Source organism: Cyprinodon variegatus, unplaced genomic scaffold (assembly GCF_000732505.1).
Source record: "Cyprinodon variegatus isolate N-32 unplaced genomic scaffold, C_variegatus-1.0 Scaffold51, whole genome shotgun sequence".
NCBI lineage: Eukaryota > Metazoa > Chordata > Actinopteri > Cyprinodontiformes > Cyprinodontidae > Cyprinodon > Cyprinodon variegatus.
The window spans coordinates 1,155,614-1,168,408 of record NW_015150504.1 but is presented as its reverse complement, the minus strand read 5'-3'; the positions used below and the strand labels follow the sequence as shown (position 1 = coordinate 1,168,408).

The 12,795-nt window shown below is 39.5% G+C and overlaps 1 protein-coding gene across 11 annotated transcripts in view; it reads right to left on the bottom strand.

Annotated features, from left to right (window-relative positions):
- The window catches only part of foxp1 (forkhead box P1), a 220,000-nt gene that overhangs the window by 141,505 nt on the left and 65,700 nt on the right, over positions 1-12,795 (bottom strand). For 9 of the 11 annotated variants that reach the window (XM_015370976.1, XM_015370968.1, XM_015370975.1 and 6 more), the window contains one exon: positions 5,775-5,841. The exons of 1 other annotated variant lie outside the window; for it this stretch is intronic. The gene's annotated coding sequence lies outside the window, so the exon portion shown is untranslated. Of the gene's footprint in view, positions 1-5,774; positions 5,842-5,917; positions 6,126-12,795 lie in introns of those variants that run through there. One more of the 11 variants, XM_015370974.1, reaches the window with a different exon arrangement.

Genomic DNA, 12,795 nt, shown 5'->3' with positions numbered 1-12,795 from the left:
TTCCACCGAAGGTATTTTAGGTGGTTCTGAGATCGCATATCTATGGTCGGCCCACTTCCACCCTTCTCATCAGAGAATCATACAAGTGAAAGATGCAACAGAAGGATGCCCCGTTGAGTAACATACTGTATTCAGCATTAGTCGTGCATTTCGCTGTGCAACCTGTTCAGTGAAAGAACACAGAGCTGGGCGATCTGCCAGAGTGTCTTCTGATAGCAGCTGATGGGAGCGCAGGATCAGATAGGGCGAGCAGACGGTGGCCAGGTGAGGGTGTTTAGAATACTCTGACACATCCTGTGATCTCAATCAACAGGAAAAAGGCAGAAGAAGCAACAGCTTCGCTTTGTGCCTCTTGCACCAGCCTCCATTGTCCCATGCTTGTAGGGACAATAATTTTTCATTTTCATGCCGCCCTGCGTCTATTCCGCCTGTCACTGTTTGTAACCAAAGCAGATAAGCTCAGAGAGTAGATTACGGTACTTACAGTGCATGAAAAACACAGCAGCTAAACTGCCAGTGACAGAAGCATTTAACTCTCTAGCTGGAAATCTCCCCCATGTGGCACTTTCGCTACAGCGAGTTGTTTATTATGTTCTGAGCTAGGCATAAGCGATTAAAAGAGCTCTTAAGAATCAAAGCGTTATAAATGCATGGAAACACAGCCGGCTGTAAATGCCACAGAATTAGAGGCTTACTAAGCCTAATACTAATACATGGCAATTTTCAGCTTGATGCTGATATAAAGAAATTACTTTTTTAAAGTAAGCAATAAATGCAGTGAAGGGAAATATAACAGAGGCCCTATTTTCATCCTGGCATAAATCTGAACACGACCTTTCTGCAGGTCCAGCTAACACAGCCACTTGTTTATTCATAACACTTCCATAAAAAGTCGACTAGGGAACTTTAACACTAAGAAGGAAAGTAGCACAAACCAAAGCAAAGGGTAAATATTAGGAAAAACTTTGTTTATGCAATACATGCAGTAGTCGAGTTGTATAAAAAAAAGGAAGTATACATGGCCTAATTAATAGATTCTATTAACCTAAAGCAATATGCATGGTATGGTTGTTACACATCAGGTACACCGGTCATTGACCGTGACTAAGGCACCTTTCAGTAGAACTGCAGTTAGTCAGTCAATATGATGGGTACTTTTTTAGTTCAAGGTATTATAAAAATTTATTTACCCCTTTATGTAATGTATGTGTAAAGTATGTTGATGCTCTTGATGAAGGAGAAAAAGTCTGTTTTTTTATGAAAATGGCCACCTATCAATTAAATGTTAGCTGATCCATACCATCAGTGAACTTGAGATCAATTCATTAATTGATAATATTCATCCTGCTTTGAACCTGCTTTTGAGCCACAAGACATGTCTGTAGGTTGGTAGTAGGTAGTTACTACTAGTGTTGCACCGATACCGATACTAGTATCAGACGGGGCCCTGATACTGCACTGAAATGGTGGTATCGGTATCAGCAAGAACCAACAAATAGGGCACCGATACCATTTTTAGAGCCAAAAGTTTATTTAACTATTGTCACCCAATAAAAAGTTCTACTGGATTCACTGTGTATTAGTCTTTTTCCTGCTTCCCAAAGGTAGCCAGCAGCTTGACAAAGCCATTATTTTACACCCAAGTAGTATGCAGTTCTTCATATATACACACACATCAATTTCAAACAGATGGTATCTATATCGCCCGATACAGCACAGCCAGGTATCGGTATCTGGGCCAAAAAATGGCATCGGTGCAACACTAGTTGCTACTACTCTCTCCTATGTTAAACTCTAAATCATGACACTGCATCAAACTGACCACTAGGGGTGTGGGAAAAAATCGTTTTGGCTGATTTTTGATTGAGTTTTGGCTGCCCAATATATCGATCTTTCAGCTCCTGGTATCGATTTTTCAATAGGTGACTGAATATGAACTCATTTCCCAGAATATGAAGAGAGTAATGAAGGCGTTTGCCATGCAAGGCAGCTCCATATATGCAGTTGAGGCAGTCACAATGAAAATGTGGACTAAATAAAACCCAAAATAACTAAATGATAAATATCTTCTGATGAACATATACAGCACCAGCTTTTTTATCTATACATTTAATTTTGATAGCTGAGAAAAATATCACAATATATAGTTATATTGCAATATCATGATAATATCGTATTGTGAAATGTATTGTATCACAAAACCCATGCCAATACTCGCCCCTACTGACCACATCAATGTTTTTTTTGCACCATGTATTTTTTTGTTTACATTTGACCACTGCTGCACTTTAAAAAATGGAAATGTCATGAGAGCTGTACAAAATGAAAATTTGTATTGTATACACTCTGTGTATACAAAATGACAATAAAAGTTATCCAAGTCTAGTTATACTAATAAGTCAGACCACTAAAAAAGGTCATAAGTTAAAACAGACAACATTTGAAGTTTCTGAAAATAAAAAAGGAGGTAGAACCTTTCATTTTCAGGCTCCTCTCCTGTGGAGCCAGCTTTCATTTTCAGGTCATCAGGCAGACACCTCATTTATTTTTAAGAGGTGGCTTAAAAGTTTTCATCTCATATAGCTTAGAGAGGCCAGGGCAATCTGAGCCATCGCTGTGGATATGCTGCTATAGAGGACATAGGAGAATGTAGAGGTGTAAGGCAAAATTGTCTCTAATTGTCCTTTTTGATAATAGGCATTTATTTTAACTTTTATACTTTATGTTCTCTTTCTGATATAGTCACTTATTTTGGCCTGGCAGTCTCCTTCTGGAGACAATCCACTTGGTCCTGTCTTGCTTTTTTGATTAGCTTTACTTAGACTAACTGTATATGCTCTCTTTGACCCTCTAGAGTCAAAATCCTGCTATGAGCTCTTCTGTTTGGCTGTGTTTATGTCCTAGGTGAAGTCACAAAAAGAGAGACTGCAATCATTAAACTGTAACATTTCCACAGTGAAAAGTATTCCTCGATCTGCGCTTGTTTTCCTTTTGTGTGTCTGCCTGTCTCTTATCTACCTCCCAGTCACTCGCAGCAGGCCGTTCTGCTCTGCTGAATAGAGTTTTTCTACCCACTGTCACTAAATCCTCATCCAGGAGGATTGAATTATGCAAAGTCAATGACTCAAAGTCAATGTTGGGTTTCCTTACATAGAAAACTTTAAACCAATCTGAATAATTATCTTAAACTAGCTGAATTGGTAAAGTGTTGTGAATTGACACCATGTAAATAAACTTAATTGAATAGAATTTTGATTAATTTTTGAGTAAGTACAAAAGTGAGCTGTTGCTGTGCACTGCAGATCAGATGGCTGATTAAGGAAACTAACCCTTTTCTACCGTCATCCAATAACACTTAGCTAAGTATCACTAACTGATATCCATTTGTTAAAAAATGTGGTAATTAATTAACATGCTTCCATTGTTAGCAGCAGTAGGGGAAAGCGATGGTTCACTGGTTTAAACTCCAAGAAATTTCATCATGTTGAACAATTTTCTAAAATGCAGAGATATTGTGGTATTTTAACTCAATGCTTCACAGCTGATGCTTAGTTTGCACAAGAGGTTGTTTTGTTGTTGTAAATTTATGAAAGCTAAATAATGCTGATTGCAAGAAAAATATCTTAAAGCTCTAAAGATAAAGAAAGATATTTCAGACCTCTGAAGATTTCCTTGGTGTTCAAACAGGATGCCATTAAGTCTGCATTAAACTATCCAAACCAGACATACGGCACACATCAGAAGCAGTTTTTTTCACAGAGATATGTGGCTTCTACTATAAACACTCCACATATCGGAATTTAAACTTTCGTCAGGCTGCATCTGATGAAATCCCTTTGTTCTCCTTCCTAACGTATGCCTGATCCATATAAAGAGGGAACCCCATACATGCTATTCACATACTCGCTTGCTTGACTCCACTGCACTTTAAAGGAGCTTTTCACAACAAGACGCATTAATCCCATAAGCTGCCGTGGGGATTTCTGCACAAGCAACGCAATCAAAATCACATTGGACGCTTGTGTCAATAATTAAGCTGATTTGGCCACATTAACATTAATTACACGATCATTTGGAAGATTTCAGCGCTGATCTTTCATCTGGAGCATGCAGCTGAGGGGCCCCAGTGGAGCGAACCAGAGTATGCAGAGAATGCACTCCAGAAAAAACAGCAACAAATGATGTGAAATGTGCCTCTTGCAAGGCTTTGTTCCTGAGCTGTGACTTTTTTTTTTTCCAGAAGCAGAGCTGAGACAGAGGTTCCTGATCAGGGATGATTGCTAACAAGTTGAAGAGGAAGCACAAAGTAAAGCTAATATAGTTTTTACAGAGATCCAAATCATCCATTTCTTTAAATAAATGTATGGCTACATGACATGCAAGCACCTTTCTGGAAATTACTGTTAAAAATGAAAACTCAGTTTAATACTTGATAGAAAAGCAGCAGCTTATGATAAAAAAAGCATAAAAAAGGTCAATTATTCAACTAATCTAGAGCCCTGAAATGTCTGTTCCTGAACCAGAGCAACATTAAAAACTTCAAATCAGTCTACAGGATATGAACTAAAGGCCACAAGCTTAGAAACAAGTTTACATTTTACAAGAAAAAGAAAAATTACAGTTTCATTTTTGAGCTTTGCAAAAACAAAAAAACAAAAAAAACAAAACATGAACCACTCATCAGAAAACATAAGAAATAGTTTTTGCCAAAACAACAGCCATTGGCTATCTGCATTTAACCAGCTCTGATCTGCTAACTGAAAGCAAATAGTGCAGGTGAAAAAAGTGTCTCCATGCACTAAATACATCTGAAAATCCATAAAGGACTAGATGCTTCATTTCTTGTACCTAAATTAAGTTTTCACCATTTCTTTTAGATTTATTTTCAATTTATAGCAAAAAAAAAGTCTAAACCCAGTATCTACTGAAACTTGTGTTTTTAGTTTGACTTATAATATTATCATCGAAATGTAGAAGAGTTAATGATAACCTTTATTTGAAAAGGCAAAACCAGGTTTTTATCCTAAACTCTATCAAATCAATTCAAATTCTATTGTTTTTAAAATTTGGGGGGGAAAAAAACAAAACCAGGGAAAATGTTTATAATTGTTTAAAAACAGACACTAAACTGATGGGAAAAATGATTACCACTGAAAAAAATATAATGACTAGAGAGAGACAATCCTCTGATGCTCTAAGCCCCGTAGGTGCTAACACCCATATCTATATACACACTCCTACACACACACACACAGACAGACAGATCCCCTCCCTATACGTTCCACTGCTGATCCGCTGATCCTTTAAAAGTTCTCCGTCACTATAAAAGCAAACGTTAGTGTGAAGACTAAACCAGGGATAAATAACAAAGACGTCTTGTTCTGCAACCATTTGTGCCCGAAGCAATCCCTCGTTGTTGGGTAAACAGGGAATTAACACACCTAAAACTTCTCCAACCTCAGCAGCCATCTCCGCTTCCTTTACACTACTTCCTCTGTTTTAAATCGCGCTAGTATTGCACTACGAACCAGAGGACTAAGCTCTGTCCCTTAACTACTCACCATGCTGGTTTCAGAAGGGCAGCTGGTCAGAAAAGCAACAGGGAGCACCTGTTACGTCCCCTGATCCACCCACTGATGCCGCCCCACTCCCACAAAATACAGCGCACAAACAAGAAAACCACACAAGCTTCAAGTTAATTATTAAGCCAATTCAATGAGCATTCACACACACACATGCGGAGGCTGCAGCCTGGTGAATGATTGTGTGTTTACCTTCTACAAGAACTTGCTTATTCAAAGCAATCTCCAGTTCCAGCGGTAGGAAAACAGCCTCCTCACCCTGCAGACAGAAAAATGAATGATTATTTATAGTTCGGAAATAATTAAAAATAATAATGATTGTCGTCAGCACTTACAAAACAGAATCAGCCACTGCATGTGTACAAACAAGGCCACCCGCTGGTATTGATCAGACTATGTAACGTTCACAACCAGTCTAAATATGTTCTGAGAAATCATCAGCAGAAATCAATTCTCTGCATTCCTGGGCTGTTTGCTTGTCCTTTACCAGTCCCTGTAGCTGCCTTGGCTGCGAGGAATACGAGAGCTACCACCTGAGGTCTGAGCGGGGCAGGAGGCACCTTTCGCTTATCTTCTCTGAGCCACTAGAGTCCCGGCGCGACACATCCTCGCATTCCCATCTGTCAGTGAACTAAAACTACACCCACTGATGATAACGCATGAACAATGAGCCTGTCTGTGACTAAATGCTTGATTTGCAAGACAAAAACGCTTCATATTAGTGGATGCTGCACTTGTGCCCCCCCTTCGCTGGTAAACACCATGTACGTCTACCTGCTTTGCCCTGCAGCAGTCCTCATGGGTGGCCCTGTTCTGCATGCACCAAGTTTCCCAAAAACGAGCACTCAACCCAGGAAAAGAAAAAAGGGGGGAAAAAACTGAGAGAGGGAAACAGAATCTTATTTTTATGGTAAACTGAGAAGTGACTGTAGGGCTCTATCACAGGTGAATTTGAATAAAAGCATTAAAGCATATCCAAATGTGAAAGAAAGAAAAAAAACTTTTTTCTACCGCTGTTCTTTTTTGCCGTTTACATTTGGCAGTCAAAATTGTGGCCAAGCATTTGTCAAAGTGTTTATCTAAAACATAATGAAGAGAGATAAAAAAAAAAACACTCCACAGCACACACTGTCCAGCTTCAGCTTTAAAGGAACAGTCCGACTTTTCTGTAAAAACCATGGAAGCATTTATTGACGGATATTTAGTCGAAAGAGAAGCAAACACACGTCTCTGGTGACGTCAGGAGGCATAAGGCTCCTGATGACCGTTCTTTATAGTATATTTTTCTGATTATTTGTATGCTGTTAATCAAACTCCGCATTTAAAGTAAAAATTTCCTGCTGCTGCAAACCATTTAGGAAAACTGAAGAAACTTTAAGCCTAAATAAAACTACGACTCTGGTCCGTTAGAAACTTGTAGATCTGATGTTTCTGTGTTCAGGGACCACACCATACCTAAACTACAAGTGCCTGTGGACATCACCTCTTTTTGTGTAGCTGTAATAACTGATACAAACAGCTGGTTTTAGTAACGGTAAGCTGTCCAATAACGGAATCACAACCGAAAACTACTGTTTCCTGCAGAACTGCCTGTGCATCATTGCATAGGCATGTGAAAGAGTGAGAGAGGGCAAGACTTTTAGCAGATAACAAGAAGCTCAGAGCATTAAAGCAAAGTTGCTCGGTTTAATCTTTATGAGCTTTCAACATCATGAAGAGAGCTGACCAGGAAACATGAAAAGTAAAGTAATAGCTGTAACTACCCTGTCAGGGTACGATCTGTACACTCAGCTCATTTGCACACGCACATCCAGATATACATCCGGGTCGCCCTCTATTTTTATTGTTTTTAAAGACCTAAATTACGCAGCCACTGGAAGTCGGAGGGGATTTTGCAGCCACGCGCCGGATGACGTCATCCGGTGCGTGGATGACATCATACACACTTTGTTTTAAAAAAATAGAAATATAAAAAATATAACCGCGGATGTCTGGGGGACAGTGATTCGCCTACATGTTATTAATGCTGGCGTACCATAAAGAATAAATTATGAACAGTTTAGTTTGTGCCTTCATGTCGTTTGCCCATAGGAAGACGTTACTTGTATATAACAAAACCGAATATCTTCAGAACAGCTTCAAATGAAACAAAACTCATATGGGTGAGTAGAACATGATGTAATAACGTAAAATCTAGGGGCTAACGTAAAAGAAAAACGGTGTTCCCCTTTAATCAGCAGGAAAGAAAGTAGATTTAGCACCTCCTTTTTTTTTTTTTTTTTTTTTTAAACTTCTTTTGAAACCCTGGAACAGAAATATTTTGTTTATCAAACTGCTTGGTGTTTTTGTTAATGCACATTTATTAGAGGAAATAAATTAACCACTGAATAGTCCATTTAATTGTGAGTTAAAACACCTAGCTGGCTGTGAGCTCTACTGAAGGTGGAACAATCAGCAAAATGGACCATTCCCAGATAACTACCCTATTATTGTGATTCATTACTCTTCAATTAACATATCATCAATGGAATCGTAAATCAATAGCGAGAGGTGACAAATGACAGATATTTTCAGTTTCAAACTACTAAACATCATTAATTCCCATCACCTGAAAGAGCCCCGGGAGCTAAATGAGTTTACCCAATGCATAACATCCATTTAGATAAATGTTCCATCATTTTAATGATTGAACAGTTGAATTGGTGAGAAAAAGGCAACAACAGGATCGTGATAGCAGCTCTACGCCTTTTCTCCTTGTAATATAACGCCCATCTTGTAATACCTAAACAGATAATTGTCTCCATTTCAAACAGCACAAGGAGGTAATATTGCCATTTGGAGCAGTGGGGGTGCAGAGATCGCAGGGTGAGGATAAACAAGCACACGCTGCTTCACCAGGCTGGGAAAACCCGAGCCCATCACACACTCCCGCATAGAGATTTTAGGAAATGGAACAACGCCTGGTTGAGATAATTACCCTCCTAGGTGGGTTATGTGCATGCTCAGTAAGAGACCTAAGCTAGAAATATGAATCAAAATGCAACAATTTCAGAAGACAGAGGAAGCTAAGGAGCATTTTGCAAGCTTATCCAGTAAGCCTGGAGCTAATGTTGTATTTCTGTGGTGTTAAACAAAGTGGAAAATAGAAATGCAAGTGACTTTTGACAAAGAAACTGTTACAGCACAACAAATACCCATTAGCCATTAGCTTGATAGCTCAAGAAGATCAGATGCTTGTATTCTTTATGTAAAATACCACAAGTGTCACTGTAACAGCTGGGGGTGCATCGAATACTGCCTATTTCAGGAGGTTTTTCTCTTTCATTTTATTTTCTATGGCAATGAAAAGCTTTTGCTACATCTGAGCATGAATAGAGACTCATTGTATTCTGTTCACAAACCAGTGAAGTGGACTTGCCTATTTGCTGAAGGGGTCACAGCTTCACAATATGCTCTCTAGTCCCAGGTATGTTATCAGTGCCTTTGGCTTTGTTAAAAGATTGCATGCTTAAAATATGAATTAATACTCCTCCACTGAAATGTACCCAATCCCAACAAAAAGCCTGCATTCACAGCGGACAGCTCTTCAGCTCCTCTAATGGACAGGCCGCCCTCTCTCTTCACACGGGGCAGACAAAAACCATAAGGGCCCATGAATATTTACCACTATAGTAAAGTTATTCCATTAATTACTCCAAGCAGGCCTAATACTGTATCTGTGGCTACTTCTGTGGCGGCCTGTTAATTAACCTTCACAGATCATTACCATATTAATTAATGCTCAGCTCCATGGTCGAAATAGGAGGCTGCCAGAGTCGCCCCTTGGTTCTTTTCCAGCCAATCCAGGATGTTTGGACCATTTAGCATCTGCAACTGCATAAACCTGGAGCATCTATTTGCCATGCCAGCACCCGACAGTGTGTTTGAATAAAACAAAAATAAAGTCGGGATCCTGACTGAAAACACCTCAGGACTGATAGATGTCTATAAAGAGCGTTGTGTAAATAAAAAAGAAGGCGTAGGAGGGTTCTGGTTGTGTAAAGGGGTTGATATCAATGTACAGGGCCATTGCTGTTTGTTTTTAGGGCGTGTGCATGATATTTTCCAAGTAAGTGTCTGCTCTCCAAAACACAGGAAAGTCTAAAGCGTGACTCACTTCTCAACAAAAGCAGCTGCTTACTGTATGATATGATCTGGATGGTGGATTATCTCCTCCTCGCTTTACTTTTTGGCTCTTTAATAAAATGCTTATTAAAATTAAAAACATGACTCATGAAGACTGAAAGCTTGCATTAAAGAAAAAAAAAGTAATAACACACTTTTTTCTTTTCTTCTGATGTGATTGCCGGCATAATATTGTAAAACCCAAGCAGACTGTAAACAACAGCTCTTTCCGACACGCAAACAGGCTCAGACCTTCCAATTAAATCCAACCAGCATGCCTTTATTCTTACAAGGTTTTATTTCATTAGTTGCTTTTTGTTTTTTATTCTGAGCTCTGAGGACAACACCACAGCCTGGTCAATTTCAGGCCTGTTGGATTCGAAGGGTTCTAGCTGATCTATTGCTCACTAGGAAATTCCTTTCTAAACCAAAATGTGCATTTTTCATGTTTCACTACAACATTAAAACAAGATAAATTAGAGAACAGGTCTCATCAAATCAAGGGAAAACAGACTTCTTTTGATCTGTGGACACATTCCTGCTAGGAGTCAGTGAAAATCTCACAGATCAAATGTTCAAATGAAACACTGTGGAAGAGTGCACAGCAAACAAGCTAATATCCTTTTAAGTAGCAGTATTGTCTATTCTGACCTACTGTATGTACACAGTGTAAATATATATCCCATAATTGCAGCTATCAGAAGTCTTATTATCACCAGTTTAATTTCCAAACAGTGCTTTAAGCAATGGTTTGTTAATATCCCTTAATAACCTGAATCTTTGATCTGTATTTACAAGCAGGTCTGCAAACTAAAGTTAGTTACATTGTTTTATCTAGACAGTATTCAGAGCGAATGAGAATATAACAAAGCTTAAAACTGGGATTTCTTATCGAGTGCGCAACATCAACCCATTATGATCGAAACGTATATGTGGGTCGGTGGAGCTGGGAGACAGTGGTCCACTGTTATTTCATTGCTTGCCAAATTGCTTAAGCTCTACATATACGCATCTCTTTCCCCTTAAATTCAGAAGATTATGATATAAATCATCTGTAGTGTTTTAAAGAGAGTATTTCCCTCATTTTTACTAGTTGTTGGTGTTCATGGACCAGATTTTTCAAATCAGAAAGAGAAAGAACTGAAATTAAGAAAGTTGTAAGAGGAGCTGAGCACTGGAAGGATGCAGGTTATGGATGCAGGGGGACGGAGAGACAGTGCTGACCAAGAAATCACTTTAGACAAGAACAGGCAGGCACTGCTAACCATATTAACCATGCTTAATCAAACTAACTCGACAAAGGAACTTGTCCCTGCTTTGTTAACATATTTTTAAGACATATCAAAGGAAATAACTTCTAACATAGAAAGCCACTGTCACATCTTGACGATTTAGCCAGCTTATGCCTGACGTACGAGAAATCTGGCAAAAACACTGGCATACATTGGATAAGTTATGGATACGTTTTATATAAGTTATGAGCAGGCTGGAGCACGCTGGCACATGTCGACATACGGCAAGTCTTGACGTATGCCTGCATATGCTCATACGAGGGCCTTAAGTTACAGGTAAGTCATCTGATTGTTGACATAATTAAGTGTAAGTTACTCATAAGTCATGGCATCTAGTTTACCCAAAACCTATGAGTAACTTATGCATAACTTATCAAAAACTTCTCTCCAACACATATCAAAGTTTCGGACAAGTTCAAGACACCGCTGGACGCGTTTCTCACTTACAGCAACTGCTTAATGGCTTATTGGTGGTGCTTTGGTATAAAAGGGGGTTTACAGGAGGAATCCATCAGTTCTCCTCCAGACAGCATCCCCATCATAGAGTGACCATGACCATGACCATGACCATGTGATGGATCCTCCCTACGTTTACGCGCATGGCCACGACCAATAAACTTCAAAGCGGATATAATGCTGAATCTGCTGCGACTAAATCGTCAAAGTGTGACAGGGGCTTTACTGAATGAAAAAAGTGACTTAATGTCTCTCTAAAGGCTCTGGTGCACCTCTACAAAATTGTAGGTAACCGCAGACAGTGCCGCAGACAGGAGGCCTCTGATTGGTCAAATCTATATCCACTCTACACTATCCTCATTTCCTGTTTGGTACCTTACCAATTTGTTTTGTTTGTATGACTGCTATTGTTGAACCAGCTGGAAAAGCAAGGTGCATGAGAACACTGGGACCCTTTTTCCACCTGGATCCCGACTCCCAATCCCTTTTTTGCACTCATGTTGTCGCACAAAGTTGCTCCCACTTCCTCACCGCCTTGGCCGTATCTAGACCAACAGCTAGTTAGTGATTGTCCCTGTTGTGTTGTGGTGTGGAATAACACGATTCAATATTGGGCATAAATCAAAAATATCTGCAACAAGCTCACTGCGACACACTGCTGCGGGAGTATAACCAGCCCTTAAGGCTGTGTCCGAATGTCTGTCCTAATCAGTATATAGTGGTTACGCCTTTTTAGATGAGTGTCCAAACGTCTAGTAAATAAAAAAAGTAGTGGACTCGAAATTTCCCACAATGCACCTTGAAAAGTAGTGATTGCCTTATAAGGAGAGCTCTCCTCGCAAAGTATCATGGGATTTGTTGTCCCAATGTCCTGCTGTCACCACCACCACCACCCGACAGCTGCGACAAATAACAAAGATGGTGCCGGCACCGTGTAGGGAGGCAGAGTTACGTGACCAACAGGGAGCGAAAAGTAGTGATCATCTTTACGAACGGTCAGTTAACTGAGTTCACTATAAAGTCCCTGCTCTATAAAGTGATTGAGGGATTTAGAGTTTAGGGCGGACATTCGGACACAGCATGAGTATCCTCATTTGTAGTCAGTGAAAAAGACGCTCCAGCACAGCAGGGGGCAGTAATTCACCTAAGGTTGATTTGGCAGCCGTGTAGAAGATAAAGAAGCTACATTTCTGTGGCACTTTAAGCCTCAAAGTTAAACATTGATAAAAATAAAGACTATATGTAACTTGAATCTCCATTCGATTTTTTATTGTTTGGTGCATCTTTCAATGTACACTCAC